This window comes from Salvia splendens, chromosome 1 (genome assembly GCF_004379255.2).
Source record: "Salvia splendens isolate huo1 chromosome 1, SspV2, whole genome shotgun sequence".
In the NCBI taxonomy this organism is placed as follows: domain Eukaryota; kingdom Viridiplantae; phylum Streptophyta; class Magnoliopsida; order Lamiales; family Lamiaceae; genus Salvia; species Salvia splendens.
Window position 1 is genome coordinate 25332603 of NC_056032.1, and position 10912 is coordinate 25343514.

The following is a 10912-nucleotide window of genomic DNA, read 5'->3' on the forward strand; positions in this document are numbered from 1 at the left end:
ACCCTATATTAGAATTGACATTAATACCTATTAGATTTATTTATTAATTATTTAAAGTTAAAATATAATCTATTTGATATTATTTTAACCACAAGATCTTCTAATCTAATGGCTACGAATTGGTCTTAATTTGGGATTGCTAATTAGTTAGCAATTAATCATAACCTTATGTATATATATAGGGATGTATTTAGATTAATGTGCAGAATACTATTTAAAACTAAAACTAATCTAATCCATTGATTCTTGTCATCTAATGGTCTATATTTGTGCCACATGGAATTAATTTAAATATTAAAAAAACCAAAAAAAGGTAGAAAAGTAAGTTGACATTTTGAGTAGTTATTCTCATTCCATAATTCACGCCTCCCATGATTTGGTAGTTATTTTGCATTGATTTGTTTTCCTTTCTTAATTTTAAATATTTTAGTTTATTATCTTATTGATTTTGCAGTACCTTTATACACAAATATAGCTTAAATTAAGCATATTTTCGTCATTAGCTTGATTGTGTTGAATATGGTACAATAATGTACGTAATCGGTATAATAATGTATGAAAATGATATAATAATGTACGTAAGAAGTAGTTCAATGTTTTGCAGCACATTGAACCCATACCATTTGGGTGTAGCAATCCAGGCTAGGTTGCAGTACTGACTCACTAAAGAAACCTTCACCAAAGGTAGGGAGATAAACCTTTTTCCATGTGTAATACTATTAATAATGTTAGACGTTTGTCTAGTTTATGAAGTAAATGTTTATATTAAAGCAAATAGTACTTTAAACTACTGTCTTTTGTTACTATAAATCCTTTGGATTTTTATTGATCAAGTACCAAAGTGAAAAAGTATTTATGCTCAAGCAGTCTAACGTGCAACGAAATACAAGTCGGTGAATAATTGTCCTAGTACAATTATAGCTCAAATGGATATTAAATGTCCACTTATAAAATAGAGTCATTTCTCTTAGTGGAGAATGCTCCAAGTATATCTATATTATTACCAAGACGAGCTACACACAGTTGGTGCTCTATTATTGGAGAAACTCCAATTCTCGAAGCATGCTCCTGCTAATAAAAAGACCCGTCAGCACGTAGTAATTTATACACGGTAAATGGAACAGCGTGAATAATGTCTTGTTTGACATTTTCTTCCTGCATATATAAAAGGCACGAGGTGAAATTCTTTTTCTAACTCTTCATGATGAATTATCCCTTATATGCAAAAGACTTGTTCGAGTGGACTTGTTACAATAATGAATAATGTCGTTAATAATATACATAGTGTTGTGAATAGTATGAATACTATCAAATAGTGGATGCATAGTTTTCTGGGGCATGTCAGAAACATGTTATTAAAACCCATCGTGATGCATACATATCCTCATTTTCAAAGTTCACTGTAACACGACAATTAGATGTTTTCAAATCATCATGAGTTTTCCCAAATTTATGCAAAGGAGTACGTATGCTATAGTGATAGTATTTACTTCCTTGTCGGAGAAGTAGTATAAAGTGGAGATGACTTCTCACCTCCAATCATCCCTCAAACAATTTCTAACACTACACACTAAAATTCTCTTTCACAAGCAAGCACCAAGTATTTTTCAACGAGCTTTTGCACCTCTTCATTTAAGTAAGTCTCTTATTTAAAGTCTATTACTTCAAGCATGCATATTTTTTAGAAAGGAGAAACCCTATAGCATGTTTAGAAAAATTCTCTAGAACATAAGCATGCTCACTTTAGTATCAAACAATCTAATTTTCGTTCTTCCAATTACAAATGCTATCATCTTTTGATCTTTTGAAAACAAGCACCTTGAAGTGGTAGCACCTTTGTAAATTAATAATGGTAAATCTAACCGTTCAATTGTATTTTCCTTCGGTCAAAATGAAGTAGAATGAGTTGTTTACCTTCCCTTAAAATTTCAGAACGATCGGACAAAGTTTGAACCTCCGATCGTGAACAAAGCCGGAGTTGCTATTGCTCAAACGACAACCACTTAAAAGCTTAATAATAGAAGATCGAACCATTGAAATTTGATCTCCTTTGGTAGAAATTATGCTTTATGTAATCTACCTTCGGTTAAAATATAGGAACGATCGGACTTTGTTTGGACCTCCGATCATGAAGGAAACGAAGACTATCTCTTGTTTGGTGAAAATGAAAAGAAAGAAATAGATATCTTCAATGAGTGAGAGAGAGTTGGGTGAGAGGGTGAGAACACAGTAGATAGAGAGAGACAAATTCACGTGAGTGGAGTTGATGGAACTTTTATTTTACTTGGGCTCTCTTATTGGCTCTTTTGTTTGAGTCAGTTATAGTAATTAAATTAACAAAGCCCAAATCTTTTAATTTATGTGCTTGTGGGCTAGTATAATTTAATTGGTCCAATATAATAACTAGAGCTATAATTAAGTTAGTTAATGAATTGAATGAATTAATTACTTGTGCTTAAGTTCCCTTGAATTAATTTAGACCGATCTTGCAAATTTTATTCAAGTTAAAATACTTGAATTTATCGAGTTAATTAATCTCTTGATTAATTGATTCCAATAATTAAATCTTCGGATTTAGTTAAACTGAATGAGTTTAAAAAAAAGAGAAGAAAATAGGATGCATATTCCTAGGAGTATATCATCCGCTTTTATTTATTTCTCGACGCAAAATGGACTATTTTCTTTTATTGGACACGGTGAATCGCAAGGAATTTAACTCCAAGTGAGTTAATACTGTTTTACGGAGTTCAGAAGCATACGAGGTGAACTTTTCTATCCTACATACAAATGTGGATAAAAATATGAAGTATATTTGAGATAATATTTATTTATGCAAATGATGTTGTCTCGCCATAAATGATTTATTTTATGTGATGATGTCTATCTGCTTTGGTTATACCGAATGTGCTATGCCAAAATTTAATAATCGAATTCGGGTCCAGCAAGGGGAGAGTCCCTACTCGGACTAGTGTACACGTGGACTGTGTGTCATCGAAAGGGTTGGCCGGTCCGGTGACCGTGGAAAGTGGCCACTTTCCCGTCACAAGATGTTTCAGATACGGCGAATTACAGAAAGAACTTAGATTGTGCAATCGAACTTTTAAGTATGAGATTTTGATAACCTCGGGCTTTTGTGAAAAACCCCTGAGTAATACTGTGATTGATGACTAACAATATTTTAAATGTATAATTGTATCTTTTGGCAATGTGTTCACTGAGTACATTTGTACTCTGCCCTGGATGTATTTATAAATGTGCAGGTTGAGCTATGATGGAGTGGAGGGCGCTGATCCAAGTGGGGCTTACTCTTGTGTCTATACAGTACTCTCAGAGGTTCATGTCTTCATACATGGAATTGCGTTCAATTGTTTCCGATGTGCTATTTAAACAAGTTAAATCTTGTTTTCCCCCTGAAACTCTGACAATTAATAAACAGTATTATATGAACCTTTCACTCGAATCTTTATGATCGAGCGTATCCTATTCAAGTATCCCATTTGAGATGTTTCGTGATCATATGAATTGTCCATATACCTCTTCTTAATTTTCATCCCTAATCACGGTTAACCGAGTTTTACTATTCCTGGTAAAATGTGTTCGTGACACATTGGGTTTAGTAATCCATTGGGTTAGGGAATATTACCAACGCTTGCTTATAATTTCTATTTTTATTCTTGTTTTTGATGTACGTAACCGATTTAATAATGTACGTAAGAAATAGTTTAATGTCTTGCAGCACGTTGAACCCATACCATTGGGGTTTAGCAATCCATTGGGCTAGGTTGTAGTACCGACTCACTAACGATATATTCACCAAGGGTAGGGAGATAAATCCTTTCCCCTAGGTTTTAGTAATCCATCTGGCTAGGGCATATTACCAACGCTTATCTATAATTTCCATTTTTATTTTTTGTTTTTTATGTACGTAAACGGTATAAAAATGTACGAAAGCGATATAATAATGCACGTAAGAAGTAGTTTAATGTCTTGCAGCACGTTGAATCCATACCATTGGGGTATATCAATCCATTGGGCTAGGTTGTATTACAGGGCTAGGTTGTATTACCGACTCACTAACGAAACATTCACCAAGGGTAGGGAAATAAATCATTCCCCCTTGGGTTTAGTAATCCATCGGGCTAAGGCATATTTCTGTTTTTATTGTTTGTTTTTTATGTACGTAAACAGTATAATAATGTATGAAAACGTTATAATAATCTACGCAAGAAGTAGTTTAATGTGGTCTTGTAATGTATGAACCCTACACATTAATGTACAATTACTACTACACCAAACAATAAATAATTGAATCCTATGAAAACGGCTCTAACTCCTTGCCCTTAGTAAACGTTGTGTTACTAGTTGGTACTACACCCTAACCCCATGGACTACTTAACCCTTGGGGAATGGATATAACTTCTTCCCATCATCAAACAAATTTTAATCGACATTACTCAGTAGGTGGCATATACATTAAAATACAATTTTCGTACATGACATACTACAACTCAATAATAATGTAGCACATCTTTGAACATCTTTAATGTCCTTGTAATCGATTCTTGCACTCGTTGAAACTATTCAGAAACACATACAATGTAATATCAATTAATGTACATCTATGGCTAAATAATGTAAACGGAACATGATGTATAGATGTAACTAAATGATGTAACAAAACATGATGCATAAAATCAGGCTTAATTGATGTACTAAACTATCTAAGTGATGTTTTTAAGTTATATACAAGTATGCATGTGTAATGTAGCATTGTTTTACACAATTTTTTGTATGCAAAATATGTATATACGGTCTAATATATCATGACATTTTATAACAAAAAAAAAACAAATGATGTAACATCGGAGTGAAATAGTGTACCAATTTGTGTGAATAATGTATACAGCCCGAAAATAATGTACAACATCAGAATGAAGTGATGATGAATAATTTTCGAATCAATGTTGAACAAAAGAACAAAAAACGCCAAAAATCTACGAAATCAAAACAAAAATGGCAGAAAAACACTAATTACCAGAAGCCTAATCGTGAGTAGCGAGATCACGATTCACTGAACAAGCGGCGCAGACTGAAAAATGAGAAATTGAGAGAGATTAGAGTGAAAATTACCTGCTTTCGTTGTCTGCAGAAAAGACTGGGCAATTGTTTGCTCGTCATCAACAAAAAAACCATAAATCGACTAGATATACAGAGACTACGGCCTACCGTGTATTTCACTTCGTCTTGACAGCGACAAATGGAGGATAAAACTGTTTTTCTTCGCGAATTTAGGGTGGCTAGGGTTTTCGTGGAGAGTAGAATTGAGGGAAACATGAGAGATGAAATGGGGAAGAGAGAATGATGTCAATTGATATTATGAATCAAAACATAATTTACGCTGAAATGATGGAGTTGAAAACTGAATTATATAATTGTTTATATCCAATTTTGCCCTTTGATGTACGAAACTAGTATAATAATGTACCGACTGACATTTAATCAAAGCCATTAGATTAATAGATCCAAGGGATTATATTAGTCCTATGTTTTATACTAGGGGATGATAAGGAGGGTAATGCACCCATATACATATGTATATGGGTGCGTGTGTGTATTTAATAAAGTGGTAGTATATGTTCCCTCTATCACACTGTAACTGCACAGTTTCCTTTTTTTTGTATATCTTATATGAAATAAAAAGGTCATTTTCTCTACTTTATCGTTTGTCTTACTCTATTTTACTCGACTCAATTCACAAATACAAAATGTATAAAATCATGTGTCGGATAAGAAATGCTTCACTTAGAGTGGGGTGAGAGCATTTTATTTTTGTAAAATGTATATAATGATAAAATTTCTTATTTATGTTGATTTATTCAGAAGTTGTATTCATTGTATGAAAACCGCATGACCCGTGCATAGCATGGGTGGTAATACTAGTATGCGCTAATGACGAGGATACAACGCTCCTGGACATGTGGTATGAGCTTCAACGAGCCAATAACATATAGCACTGTAAGATTCAATTTTGCAGTATAAAATAATACCCCATCTGTGACACCCCACTTTTTGAACCTTGATTTTCGAACCCTAAATCTCTTGCATTTAATGATTTTAATGCCGTGAAATCCTTGAATTAAATATCGAGTGGAATTGTTATTTGATTTTCTTGTGACCTAATATTGAGTTGGAATTTTTTACTATGTGTTGACTAGTCAACTTCGTTGATTACGTGACGTGGGTGTTTGAATAATTGATGCGGAGCGAATTTACTTTTTTTTTCGAATATTTGATAACTTGTTTATGAGCTCGAAATAGTGATGGTGAAATCACAATTAATTTTAATTAAATCATTTCCTTGAGCAATATTTATTGGACTCAATTTCGTGTTGTACTCGATAAATTAAACAATTAAAACAAGTTCAATCTTGTGAAATATAATTTGGGCTACACAATTTAGATAAAATACAAAGGGTCTTAAGCCCAAATAAATTAAACCCTACACTAAATAATTCCAAGAAAAATAGAGGATCCCAGTGCAGATCTCTTCTCCCTCTATTGTGATTTTTCAGTCAGTCACAAATTATTTATGAAATCAATTACTCTTTTGGCACCCTCTCTCATGCTCCTAACCGTTCCTCCACTCTTCAATCTGCTCAAAAAATAAACCCCAATCACCTTTAATTCTAATTGATTAGAGAGTCGATTACCTCAATTACTCACTCCTGGAACGGTTATTTCTACCCTATTTTGCTCTTCCAGGCACCTCCTACACATTCACTCATTTTCCAATTCACAAACCAAGAGCAAAGAGTTAAGGCAAAGATCCTTCTTCGTCCATTGTTTTCCACTCTAATCTAACAAGAGGTAATCTCTATCCTGTCTACGCTTTCCATCCAACCCCTTTTCCTATGTGTTCATCGTCGTGGAACTTTCATGGCAGAAGGAAGAAAAGTGAGTAGCCGCGAAGAACCAAGTCCGACCCCTTTCACTCTCTTGACACTCTCTGTTCGACTACTGTAATTCAACAAATCTGCCTTCTCTGTCCCTATTGTCAAATTCCTAAAATACACCCTATACTCATGAAATTTTGTAACAGAGACCGGAAGTTAGCGGCACCCTCCATCACCATTCTTCGCCATCTCCAATTTTGTTCGAAAGAGGCAGCTTATTAGAAATCCTTACACTTCCCCTTCAATCCACCAAGTTTGCAAATTCACTTCTCCTAAAGGTATACACATCTCTCACCCAATTTCAATTTCTTATTACTGCATCCATACATCACACCCTACACGATCTGCAATTAACCTCTTAATTGAATAAATCAAAACAAATAAATTAAGGACCCAACTTTTAAAGAATTGAAATCAAAATTCAATAACTTACTTGCGGGGTCCTTCGGGGTGTATTAGAAATGGGCCACTCACCCAAGTCGATGATGGTTTTCTCTTTATCTCCTATCTACCTCACGAGTGGAAGACCGATGTTCTTTCCGGCTCACATTGATGATGGTTCTCTTATCTTGCCTACCCACGTGATGGAAGTCCAATGTGTCATTCTGGCCCACACGTGCGGGGGCGTGTTAAAACTCTAAATTTTGTCCCACATCGAATTGGTGAAGATCCCATCTGATCTATATAAGTGTGGATAACCATCCCCCTTATAAGTTAGTGATTGTTTTAAAGTGGTAAAGTGGGATGGCAGTAGAGGTGCCCACGGTTTCGGAACTGGCAGTTACGGTTCGAAACTGGCGGTTCCGGTTTTGGAAATTGTTGAACAGAACCGAACCGCGAGAGTGTTTCACGGTAACGGTTCTGGTTCCGGTTCCAAAACCAGCAATTTTGGTTCCGAACCGGTGGTTTTCCGGTGGATTTTTCACGGTTCCGAACCGCTGGTTTTTTACGATTCCGGCTTAGTTTCACGATTTTTTCGGCGATTTTAAGGTTTTGGTTCGAAATTTATTGAACCTAAACCAAACCACGTTTAAAAATCGATGGCTTTGGTTCTGGTAACTTCTCATGGTTTCGGTTCGGACCTGTAACCGGCGGTTAGGGTTTCGGTTTTAACCGCCGGTTCGATAAACCTTGGGCAGGTCTAGACGACAGTGTGTACGTGTAGGCATAGGTGGTAATGGGTGTAATAGTTTAATTGTTTATTATTTTTTTTTCGGATTGTGTTTGTTTTATAATAGTGGTGGGGAGTGTACGTGCATTATTTTGTGAATGGGAGTATACTATTTCTTTCTTTGGGCCACTTAATTTAATTGGTTTGGGCCTATTTTTAATATAGTTTGTTGGGGCGTAGGTGGTCGGAATTAATCGAAATTCCTAAACTTCTAATTGGGAAAAATTTGTAATCTTGATTGTGAAAATAATTGGGAAAATAATCTTAATTTAATTATTTCTTGATTCTTGGTGGTGATCTAAGTGTTATATTAAATTCTAAAGGTGATATCTCGCAAGTGAATCGTGATCGCAAGGGAAAGAAAATAATTTCGGACTAAGCACTTGAGGTGGGCCTTTCTAAAGCCAAAACCCCAAATATTTTTTTGATAAACTGTTTTCGGCATAAGTCCATTGAGTATTTTATAGTGTACTCAGCCTGCATGTGTTTTCCTTATGTGTTAGTTGAGCGGAGACGAGTGAAAGGTCTTTTTTTTTTTGCTCCTCATAAAAGTGTAATATGTCGCTCTTCTATCGTTTTGGATCACTCAAGTTAAATTGTCAAACTGATCCAGCTGGCTAGGTGTATGTCTTCTACCTGAAAAATGTCGGTGAGTGGATCCAGTGGAGATTCAGACTGGTCAACTCGACTTAGATCCGACTTGAGTGAGGGCTCAAAAGAACTTTCAAAACCTTAACCCACAAAACTTTAAACTAGTAAATGGAAGTAAGGATCGATCCCACAGAGATGATTTGTTTTACATTGGTTGCGGACACGAATGCTTATGGCTGCTGCCACGCTTCACTACGGTGGGTTAAGTTAAGCTACTTGACTTGAGAGACTAAACTAACTAAACTGATCCACTTGCTAAACAGAATGAAATCTACTTGCTTAACTCGTCATGTAGTTTCCTAAAATGGATAAACAGAATAAAGTGAACGACTGTCAGTCTCCTGCAAAACGTACAATAAAGTAAAACTTTTCTAACAACTTCATCTTCTGCACGGAATCAACATAGAACACAGAGTATAACCAGATCTGAGCATTCACGAACAACACATCTTATCATAGCAACTCGTAAACTTAAATCTGCTCCTAAGAACTAACCATACTCACGTGAATAAGAAACTAACCCATAATCATGCGGAAATACCAACTAATCTACCAAATCTAAACATCCTAAAGCACTTCATCCATAAATTCCTTAACAACTGAGCAAGATTCATTGATAACAGAGCAGATCTAACAGCAGCAAAACATTTGAGCTAAGATGCACATAAATCAGAAATCAATCATAGATCAGAGTATTTATGCATAATTACAAACTTTCACAAAACATAGGTCAATAAACTGAAATCACTAAATCAACACATCTAAGTCTGAACGTCAAGCATAAACTAAATGTAAACAAGTCTCGAAGCGGAATACAGAACCAAAAGGTGGGAATGATAAAACCAACACCAACACACCGCTAAACTAAACTAAACTAAGAACCAAGTGTGTATGTGACGGAATTCAGGAATTTGTAGTAGACTGAGCTGCGATTTCAGCCCTAGAAGAGAGCCGAATTCTAAGAGGTGTGTCTCTGTGTCAATGCATCCCCCCTCCTACTCGCGCTTGGCTTCCTATTTATAGAGAGACGTAGGGCTCTTATCCCTAGGGTACCGTCCTCTCGAATTGTCATTACTTCCCTTGGCTTTTGGTGGGAGTTTTTAGCTCCATCTTTTATGCGGGACTTCGGCTGGCCCCATTTGATCCTGACTTGATCAGTTCGCGCAGCAAAGTGTCTCCTTTTCCTTCCCCCGTTCGTCCGCCCAACTGATCAGTTCCTTTCTTGAATATGGCGGACTTTCATACACACATGACTCACATTTGCACGTTAGTATCACAGAATTGGGTGCATTTTATGACGGAACACGTGCATGAAATGAGCCTCATCAAGCTGCTCACACTTAAACCATACTTGTCCTCAAGTATGAAAGACAAGAAAAAGAAAAGAGGCAAGTTTCAAGCATAGTTCCTATTCAGAAGACATAAAAATAGAAATTAAGCATGTAAAAGCTCTTGGAAATGGAAACTCAAACATACTTAAGGACATTAACACACAGAGAAAGAATGAACTGGTTTATGCTTTTGGTGTAATACCCGCTTCTTTTCCTATCCCTTCCCGTTAATATTTGAGTCGTTTGTTTTAATGGGACTTGTTACCTTGTTGTCGATGCTTAGCATTATTAGTTCGCAGAACAGATTTTAAGAAGAATAATCAAACAAGCTAAAACACGCAAAAGTACGTTATTGAAATATGGGAACCGGGTGCAAGAGAGGAGGTTCTTTCTTCTCGAACTAAAATGTTCGTACACCTTTTGAATGACGTAATTTTGCTAAATGGAATGGTATTCTGTTACAAAAAAAATCCAAAAAGGCTAAGAGCTACAAGTTAATACTAAGCTATACTTTGGACTCCCCTCCCGAGCCCAAAGAACCACACACCACCGAGCCCCGGTCCAATCAGCTGCTGGGCCGAGGCAGCGAGCCGTCTCGCGGGTGGCTTTGGCAACCTAAGCTCTTGCTTCCACCTGCAATTAGACACAAAAAGGGGAGGGATTTGTCACTAAAGAACAAGAGAAAAGACACAAAAAGGGGAGGGATTTGTCACTAAAGAACAAGAGAAAGTAAGGGAGCTAATTAAAGGAAGAAAACAAACCCCTTTAGATTGGGGGACCAAAGACTCACCAAAAGAGCAAGTCAA

General features: G+C 36.0%; 2 long non-coding RNA genes across 2 annotated transcripts; both read left to right on the forward strand.

Annotated features, from left to right (window-relative positions):
• Positions 1-1491: 1491 nt before the first annotated feature.
• Positions 1492-3460, forward strand: LOC121797482. Its single transcript, XR_006049851.1, has 2 exons — positions 1492-1636; positions 3261-3460. It is a non-coding gene; the product is annotated as an uncharacterized LOC121797482 (long non-coding RNA).
• A 3264-nt stretch (positions 3461-6724) lies between these two features.
• On the forward strand, positions 6725-7192 carry LOC121805536. The gene is made up of 3 exons (XR_006051504.1): positions 6725-6867; positions 6944-7019; positions 7100-7192. It is a non-coding gene; the product is annotated as an uncharacterized LOC121805536 (long non-coding RNA).
• The last annotated feature ends 3720 nt before the right edge of the window (positions 7193-10912 follow it).